The 8,365-nt window shown below is 45.8% G+C and overlaps 1 protein-coding gene across 4 annotated transcripts in view; it reads right to left on the bottom strand.

The window, feature by feature from the left end:
• rarga (retinoic acid receptor gamma a) overlaps positions 1 to 8,365 on the bottom strand; it is a 64,518-nt gene that overhangs the window by 13,740 nt on the left and 42,413 nt on the right. The window lies entirely within an intron of this gene.

Genomic DNA, 8,365 nt, shown 5'->3' with positions numbered 1-8,365 from the left:
ACGTCTTGCGATGAGACGCATTGTGATCTCGTCGCTTGTTTTAATGTCAATACTTTTGTACATTTACTCAAGTAAAACTTGGAATACACACAGGCCCTTTACTTGTAGCAGAGAATTTGTTTTTTACTTTAAGTAAAGAATCCTTAGTACTTCTTCTAGCACCACAGCACACCAAGTCAATAATAGCCTCCTGTTGCCATCCGCGCACTTTCACCCTAGGGGGCATCACTCGGGTGGCTATTTGGGGGGGATTAGAGGGATTAGTGTTTGTGTGAAAACAGGAGGGGCGGTGATTGATTGACTGATTGATTGACGGAGGAGACTAAACAAATAGCTTCTCTCGACAGATAAGCGGCGGACTGATTGATTGACAGGCACTCTGATAAGGCCAGGTAGCTGACTGAGTGGCTGAGGGCGGGACAAAGAAGCTGGCTCTTCCTCATTCCTCCTCATTCCACCCAGAGACGGACAAAGACTCACTTTGACTGCTGTCTGACGTGTGTGACACACGCACGCACACACACACACACACACACACACACACACACACACACACACACACACACACACACACACACACACACACACACACACACACACACACACACACACACACACGCTATTTAAAAATAGCCGATCTACAAGCACACAACAGCATCGGGACGTGTTCGGTGTGTACTTTCAACATATTTTTTCATAGATTTTACAGTTATGATACCTTGTGAAATGTGATATTCTGCATAATGAGTACTTTTTCCACGCACGCACACACGCACACACACACACACACGCTCCTGTTGGGAGCCAGAACAAGGCTGAGTGACGTCAGTACAAACCTGAGTCACACGCTAACCACTACGCTACATTACACATCATTATGCTCCATGCTGGAACCCAAATAAGCCCCTTTGGGCAGTCAACTATACAACGTATATGGATTCCATATACTTCCCACGAGAGACATAAGCTCCTGCACGCACGCACGTGCACACGCACACGCACACACAAAAAAAGGGCACAGACCCTGCTCACACATGCTACATACACCGGGGTTGCACACAATCTCAGACACACATGTTGACCCCCCCTTTACCCCCCCTTTACCCAACAGCACTTCTTTCAACTTTCACCCTCAGTCACCCTCAAACTTCAACACTACACCCCCCGCCCCCCCTTCCCCTTCCCCTCTCTCTCTCTCTCACACACACACACACACACACACACACACACACACACACACACACACACACACACACACACACACACACACACACACACACACACACACACACACACACACACACACACACACACACACACACACACACACACACACACACACACAACACACACACACACACACACACACACACACACACACACACACACACACACACTCACTCTGCACCCCAGCACCACCGCCACCCTGACACACAAACCCTATTTTTCTCTTGTTTCCTGGCCCTAAATTCCTCAGTGCAGCCCTGCCAGGTTTTAATAGAGGCCCAGGCTCGTAAGGAGGCCTATAAAGCCGGTCCCATGGCTGGATTGGAGGCCCCGGCCCGGCTGGCCCACACTTTATTGGGACTCAGTCACCTTGGGCAGCCATTCACACCGCCAGCTGTAGCCCCAGCCCGTAAAAAAAAAGCCAATCATAAAAAAAACAGGGAGGCTCTAAAATTCTAGCTTTTACTGCCCCAAAAACCCCCTCTCGCCCCCAGCCTCACAAGCACCTTCAATGGAAAGCACAGAGAGCTAGCCTAAACTTAACCTACAGCCCTCCTCCCCCTCCCCTCCCTCCTCTCTCACACCCTGGACCGAGGCACACAAACCACCAGCTTGGCTTTTTACAAGAAGGAGGAGGGGATGGAGGGAGGGGGGGGGGGGTGCGGGAAGGGTTTGACTTCAAAAAGAAGGGAAAAAAAGGGGGCATAAAAAGAGGAATTTTATAAAAAACAGAGAAAGGGGCGAGAGGAGGAGGAGGAGGTGGAGGAGGTGGAGTGGAGGACATGGTCACTACTGAGGACAGGTCTTGTTCAAGTCCAAGATGACCACCACTACTATTACTATTACTACCATTAGGGCTGTCACCATTACACGTCTAAGTTGACCGTTGATTGTCACACAAATAATTGGCAATTAACGATTTCATTGGTTTTTTGGGGGTTTTTTTGGGGCGTTGAACATTGAGAAAGTCACAATTTGTATTTCCGTTAACCTCTTAGGCTTCGTAATCACAAATTGCACATGGCAGATATGATAAATAACATACAAATAAATCACTAACACATTTCATCATTGTTTTCTTTCCAAAAAAAAATCAAAAAAGCAGAAATTTGACATTTCACGACAGGGAAACGAATGATGATTATGCAAAAATAATTGCAATTATCTCAAATAATTGCGATTAGGCGATTATTTAATAATTGCGACAGGCCTGTAATTATTATTAGCCACCCACTGCTACTGCTGCTGTGACCAGCCAGTTACCGCCTCATTAACCACTTAAGCCCTATTTAAATAATAGATATACAATCAGTGATCTACAAACACTTTCATGTCAAGGACCCCCAAAATGACACTCATTAGCCCGCGGACCCCCCATTTGAAAATATATGCCAAGGACCCCCATAAGAGAAGGTTTTTACGCTCTAACAGTGATTTTCAACCATTTTCATTTCAAGGGCCCCCACGGTTTGACCTGAATAAGGCTACGGCCCCCCATTTAATGGCATTTCTATCTCTGGGACCCCCAATGTATATACTGAAAATCACTTGTACACTCTGAGTTACAGTCCCATAAGGGTCCATTTGGTTCCTAACTATCATTTATCTGGGGACCCCCTGGAACTCCCTCAAGGACTCCTGGGGGTCCCTGGACTCCACCTTGGGAACCCCTGATCTACAAGCTCATACTGTAGTTCACCTATTTGCTCTATTTGTGATATGTACGCCGTTGTTCGACCTATAATGACGTGCTCAAAACGGGGTCACCAGGTTGGACGCCTTTAACGATAGGAACAGAAAAATGCCAGACATTTGTCATTTGTTGCCTGCCCTGCACGCTGCTCAGTCAGACCATCTGTTTTTCATATGCATTTTTATATTCAACGACTCCGAATTCACATTTAAATTACTACTTTGAAAAGCCTCCCTCCCCCTTTGCTGGAGGCAAAGATGTTTTCCATTAGTTTTTTAAGAGAAATCCCAAAGCCAAAATGTGCAAATCAATCTCCCGGGGAACCTGAAGTCTGTAGCACGCCCGCCTGAATGTTTCTGCAGCACATGCAGTGTTGATGTCCTCCACTTAAACTATGACAAAAAAACGTTTGTCAACTGCCTTATTTTTCACTGAGGAAAACGGAATAACATTTTTTTATAATAACTAAGCTATGACGACTAAAACTTTTGTCAACAAATAAAATCTAGACAAAAATGTTAGGGAGGGACTACTGTAGATCCAGTAGAACTAAAAGAGTCATTTTATGGTTGGTTGCATGCTGAAAATAGCAGAGCTACATGCGTTGTGAGTTTGTAGATCGGCTAGCTTCACCATACAACCAAGGCCTTCCTATTGGTTCAACAATCTATGTGCCCCCCCCCCCCCCCCCCCACACACACACACACATCCCCGCCCACCTCTGCTCCCGACTCCACACAGCGGAGAACAATGACGTTAGCCTGGTTAATAAACCAGACCGAATCAGCCGTTGTACGCCCATTTCCTACACCAGAGAAATGGGGCGCCCAATAGGGACACGGTATGCAATATGGGCGGGCTTTGGTACAGTGACTTTCAACGCTTGAGACCTTTGACTGACAGTAGCTCTGACCAATTGCGTCAAAGAGAAAATGTTTGAACCCGCCCCCCTGGAAATTAAATCCAACTGAGCCTCCCCAGACTAATATCCCGCGATCCGTGCGATATTAGTCTGGTTTATTAACCAGGCTACAATGACGTCACCACATCTGGAGTGACGCCCCTCTGCACTCTAATTGGTTAGCGAAAAAATGCCCAGGCGTTTTTTTTCTCCTAAACAATGAACGCCTGTTAACGTATTCAAAAGACTATGACTAAAACTAAATCAAAATTTGCTGTCAAAATCAACACTGTAAGGCAGCAGGCCGGGGGAACAGGAACCCTACAAATGAACCAACAAACCAACGCCACACGAACCTCCATGTTTTTTATGCTGCAGTGACATCCGCCAATGGAACATCTTAATTGTACGTACTTTGTATTTAATTGAACAATAAAAATCTTGAATCAAGCAGCATCGAGAAACAAGCACTTACGTGTCGAAATGTAAAACTGAGTGAGACGGTGTGTGTGTATGTGTGTGTGTATGTGTGCGCGTGCGTGTGGGGCTAGGTCTCCTCCAGAAGTTGAAGGACAGCAGTGGGGAGGGGGGGCTGGGGGTGTCAAATGAGAGAGAATCCATCAGGATCTATCAACATGTAGAACCTGACTCCATGCCATATAGAACATGACTCCCGTGCTGCCGCCTCTCAGCCTTCACCTTATTCAGCCCCCCCGCTGTCCAAATACCCCTCGCCACTTAGCCCAGGGCGCCACACGGTGAGAGGGACCCTTTCACATTGAGAGCCCCCCTAACCACACCCCACCCCTCCAGATACCTCTTTCCCATCCCAGTCTCCTCGACGCGACTCATCGCTGTTTAGAAAACAAAGGCTCCGTGCAATGAGAGGCCCTCCTTATCAGTAGCCCAGAGGCTTTGGGGCCCCATTTGCATGACAATCTGGCCCCCGACCGACGGAGGAGGCGGCCCCAGGGCCGATGATGGACCGATGAGAGGAGAGGAGAGGAGAGGAGAGGATGGCGGCTGCCGTGTTTGTGGGCGGAGGGGAGAGCGACACAGGGGAGAGAGGTGGGATAGTTGAGTTATCAGTAGCCACTGTTCATTTCCTGCTAAGTATCAGTTTACTGCCCTAATCCCCTTCCCTCCATGCTCTCTGTACACAAGTGGTCCAGCTGCACTGGCCAGGCTTAATCCCCTGGCCACACATACGTGTGCACGCGTGCACCACTCCCCCCCCCCCCCCCCCACACACACACACACACACACAAACAGCACTAAATAAAGTTGCAGTCCAATCATCTCCGCAGCCTCATTAGGAGTGAAATGTAAGTGCACACGACAGAAATAGCTGTTTAGCTGAAGGTCAATTGAACTAGGTCAATTACATTCAATTCTGGGTCAAGTCAACTGGGCCAATTGACTTCCGTTTAGGTTCAACAGATACAACAGCAGGAGACAAGAGGAGGAGCGGGAACCAAGCTCAATAATAATAATGATGATGAATTAATAATAATAATAATAATTATTATTATTATAATAATAATACTAATGCACTATCTGCATTGCACTTTTCATGAATAGAATACATCATATTGAGGTCACAAAAATAAAAGCAATGGAAATTTTGACAAATCGCTAATTAGGAGCAATCACTTTACAGCTTATCACACTCTGTTGAACAGTGGTGTCACTAGCCAAAAAGAACTGATCTTACTGAGCTAATGAGATGCATTTTATATTTAAATAACTGATCTTACTGAGCTATAGAAAAATAGCAGATCTAAAATCATGAAAATGATGTAACTCAAATCTTTGCTTCTGGGGGGGGGGGTGTCCCTGCAACAACATATTTTCAGATGGGGGTCTGCGGTCAAATACAGATTTCTGGGGGTCCTTGACATGAAAAAGGTTGAGCACCACTGACATAGAAACATAGGTCTTTCAGAAAACTGTTGGGATTTAGAAGCATTTAAAAAAAAATCGGCCTCAGGTCTAAATGGGTTAAATGTTGAAGTCATATCGCCTGACTGAAATGAAATGGGAGTGTTTTCTAATAAACTGTATATGAAGTCACATATCGCCTAACTGAAATTAAAGGGAGTGTTTTCTAATGTATATGTGAGCACAGGCATGACTGTGTGGCTCATGTGTTTTGTGTTGCAACACTCCTTTTAACTGAGCAGCATATGACATGCTGGCAGAGGAACAAGTATTCTTTCACAATAAGCCTGCAGATTCTGTCTACGTGACTGAGGGAGTGATTGAATCTTCAGTGGGACACTGTTCCAGAGTCTAGTCTTGGCATGCGAGAGCATATGCGTTTGAGAGTTTTAGCGTGTCTTTGTGTGTGTATGAGTCGTGAGAGAGAGAGAGTTTGTGGGTATGTGCGTTTATTTGTGTGCGTGCGTGCGTGCGTGCGTGCGTGCATGCGTGTGTGTGTGTACATACGTGTGTGTATGTATGTACAGTATGTGTGTGGGTGGGTGTATTTCTACACAGGGAATATACATATTTGTGCAAGCATTTGGGTATGCGTGCACAAATCTGTGTGTTCAATGTGTGTAAGATAAGATAAGATAAGATAAAGCTTTATTGATCCCCGGAGGGACATTCAGGAAATTTGTGTGTGTGTGTGTGTGTGTGTGTGTGTGTGTGTGTGTGTGTGTGTTTGCATGTGACTGACGCCAGTGGCGCTGCCTAGTCTCTACAGACACGCTATTTGATTTGCAAATGCAGCGCTACTCATCGCTGGGTAACAGCGTTGCAGTGTGAGAATGTCCTTGTGTGTGTGTGTGTGTGTGTGTGTGTGTGTGTGTGCGCGTGCAGTACGTGCACAGCGCATGTGTGTATGTACGTGTATGAATGCCCGCATTGGCATGTGAGGCCTTTGTCTCTCTTTGCACAGTAAAATCATCAGTGTTCGTCTTTGTGGTTTTACACTCGGAACTAAATGAACACTGAATGAGGATACTTCCGTGTTCCTTCATTACACGGATAGAGAAAGACTTATAGCACCAAAAGGAAGAGCGGGCACCTTTTTTTCAAAATGTTAATAAGATTGGCAATTATTTTCCAAACTGTAAGTCAATTTTTCCCAATGTAATGTAAAGTATACACAGCCCACTGGTTAGAACATGCGTTAACATTTGACATTTAAGGCCCAATATTCCTACGATTGCTGCAAATTGCTACAAAACCATGTCATTTTGTGCATAAAAAGTTGAAGGGTATAGATGTAGGTCTGATAGTGATGTACCGTGCATGTATCAAAATCATGTATACTTTATTATTATTATTATTATTTCAGACCATTTGCCAAATAATAGTTTTACATTTTGGAGAAAGAAATTGCCAATGTAACATTGAGGGTGCCCATGTGGCGCCCACTCTTCCAGTCGTTACCCATTACACAGCCGTCAAAGCCTCTGGACCGGGCGGGGGTGGTTTGTCAGCTTTGCGTGTCGCTGTCAGTCAAACACACTGAACTGCGTGTGTGTGTGTGTGTGTGTGTATGCGTGTGTGCGTGTGTGTGTGTGTGTGTGTGTGTGAGAGAGAGAGGTGCACGGTGGACTGGAGGGCTCCGTGTGAGAGGCGGCCGGTGGGTGCATGCTGGCCAAACGACAGTGGCAGAAGGGGAGCAGATTGAGAGAGGCCAGTGGAACAGTGGGACTGAAAGACATGTTGGCTGTGGAAGTGGGGCGTGCCTGTGGGACAGGCTGCGGAACCACAGGGTGGGCAGGGTGGGCACACACTGGGCTACCAGTCAGCCCACCAACACACCCCGCAAGGGACACTTTCTTCATGAATAGAGGAACCTTATGAGACTCTATATGCCTCTCTCTAAGGGGTGTTCAACAGTTCATTGGAACTAATCGATTTAATCGGTTATAATAAATTATTGACAATCCATTTAATTAGCAATTAATCCCTATATATTTTGGGTATGTCATTACAGGTGAAAACATTTCAAAAACCATCTGCTAGTCAAAATAGCACATCGATTAACAAGCTCACGTAACGTGATGTCACACGTTGTGTGCTTGTAGATCTGCTATTATGTATAAGAGTGCCACACCGTTGTGCGTCAAAGTATAAAAAAAGGTTTTAAGTGGTTCATTCAGGTATAATTTCTTCTTCCAAAAAGGTCCACTTCTTGGACTATTTCGATACATCGAAATAGTATTCAATAGAACCGCTAAGAAAATTGATACTGTATAGAGCCTGCATCCCTACCTCTCTCTCTCTCTCTCTCTCTCTCTCTACTCCTTGTTTTGTCTTGTTTGCTGCCTACCTCTTCGTGCCCATCCCTCCATGGCTTCTGCTCTTTTCCGTTCCCCAGCTCGCCTTTATCCGCATGATCTGGTGTCTTTGGTAACCACTTCTCTCTCCGGCCTCTTCGGTGGTACGAGGCTTTCATGTGACGTGTTCTCATTTTAGTTGTCGCGGGTTCTATTGCACACACTCTGAGTCACTCGCCGCTCACTTTTCAAGGGGGAAATTACCACGAATGCATTATGCATAATTCTTTTTTTAATTTGAGCGTG

Source organism: Protomyctophum parallelum, assembly GCF_964188405.1.
Source record: "Protomyctophum parallelum genome assembly, chromosome: 7".
Lineage (NCBI taxonomy): Eukaryota > Metazoa > Chordata > Actinopteri > Myctophiformes > Myctophidae > Protomyctophum > Protomyctophum parallelum.
This window is presented reverse-complemented; position numbering and strand designations above follow the sequence as displayed.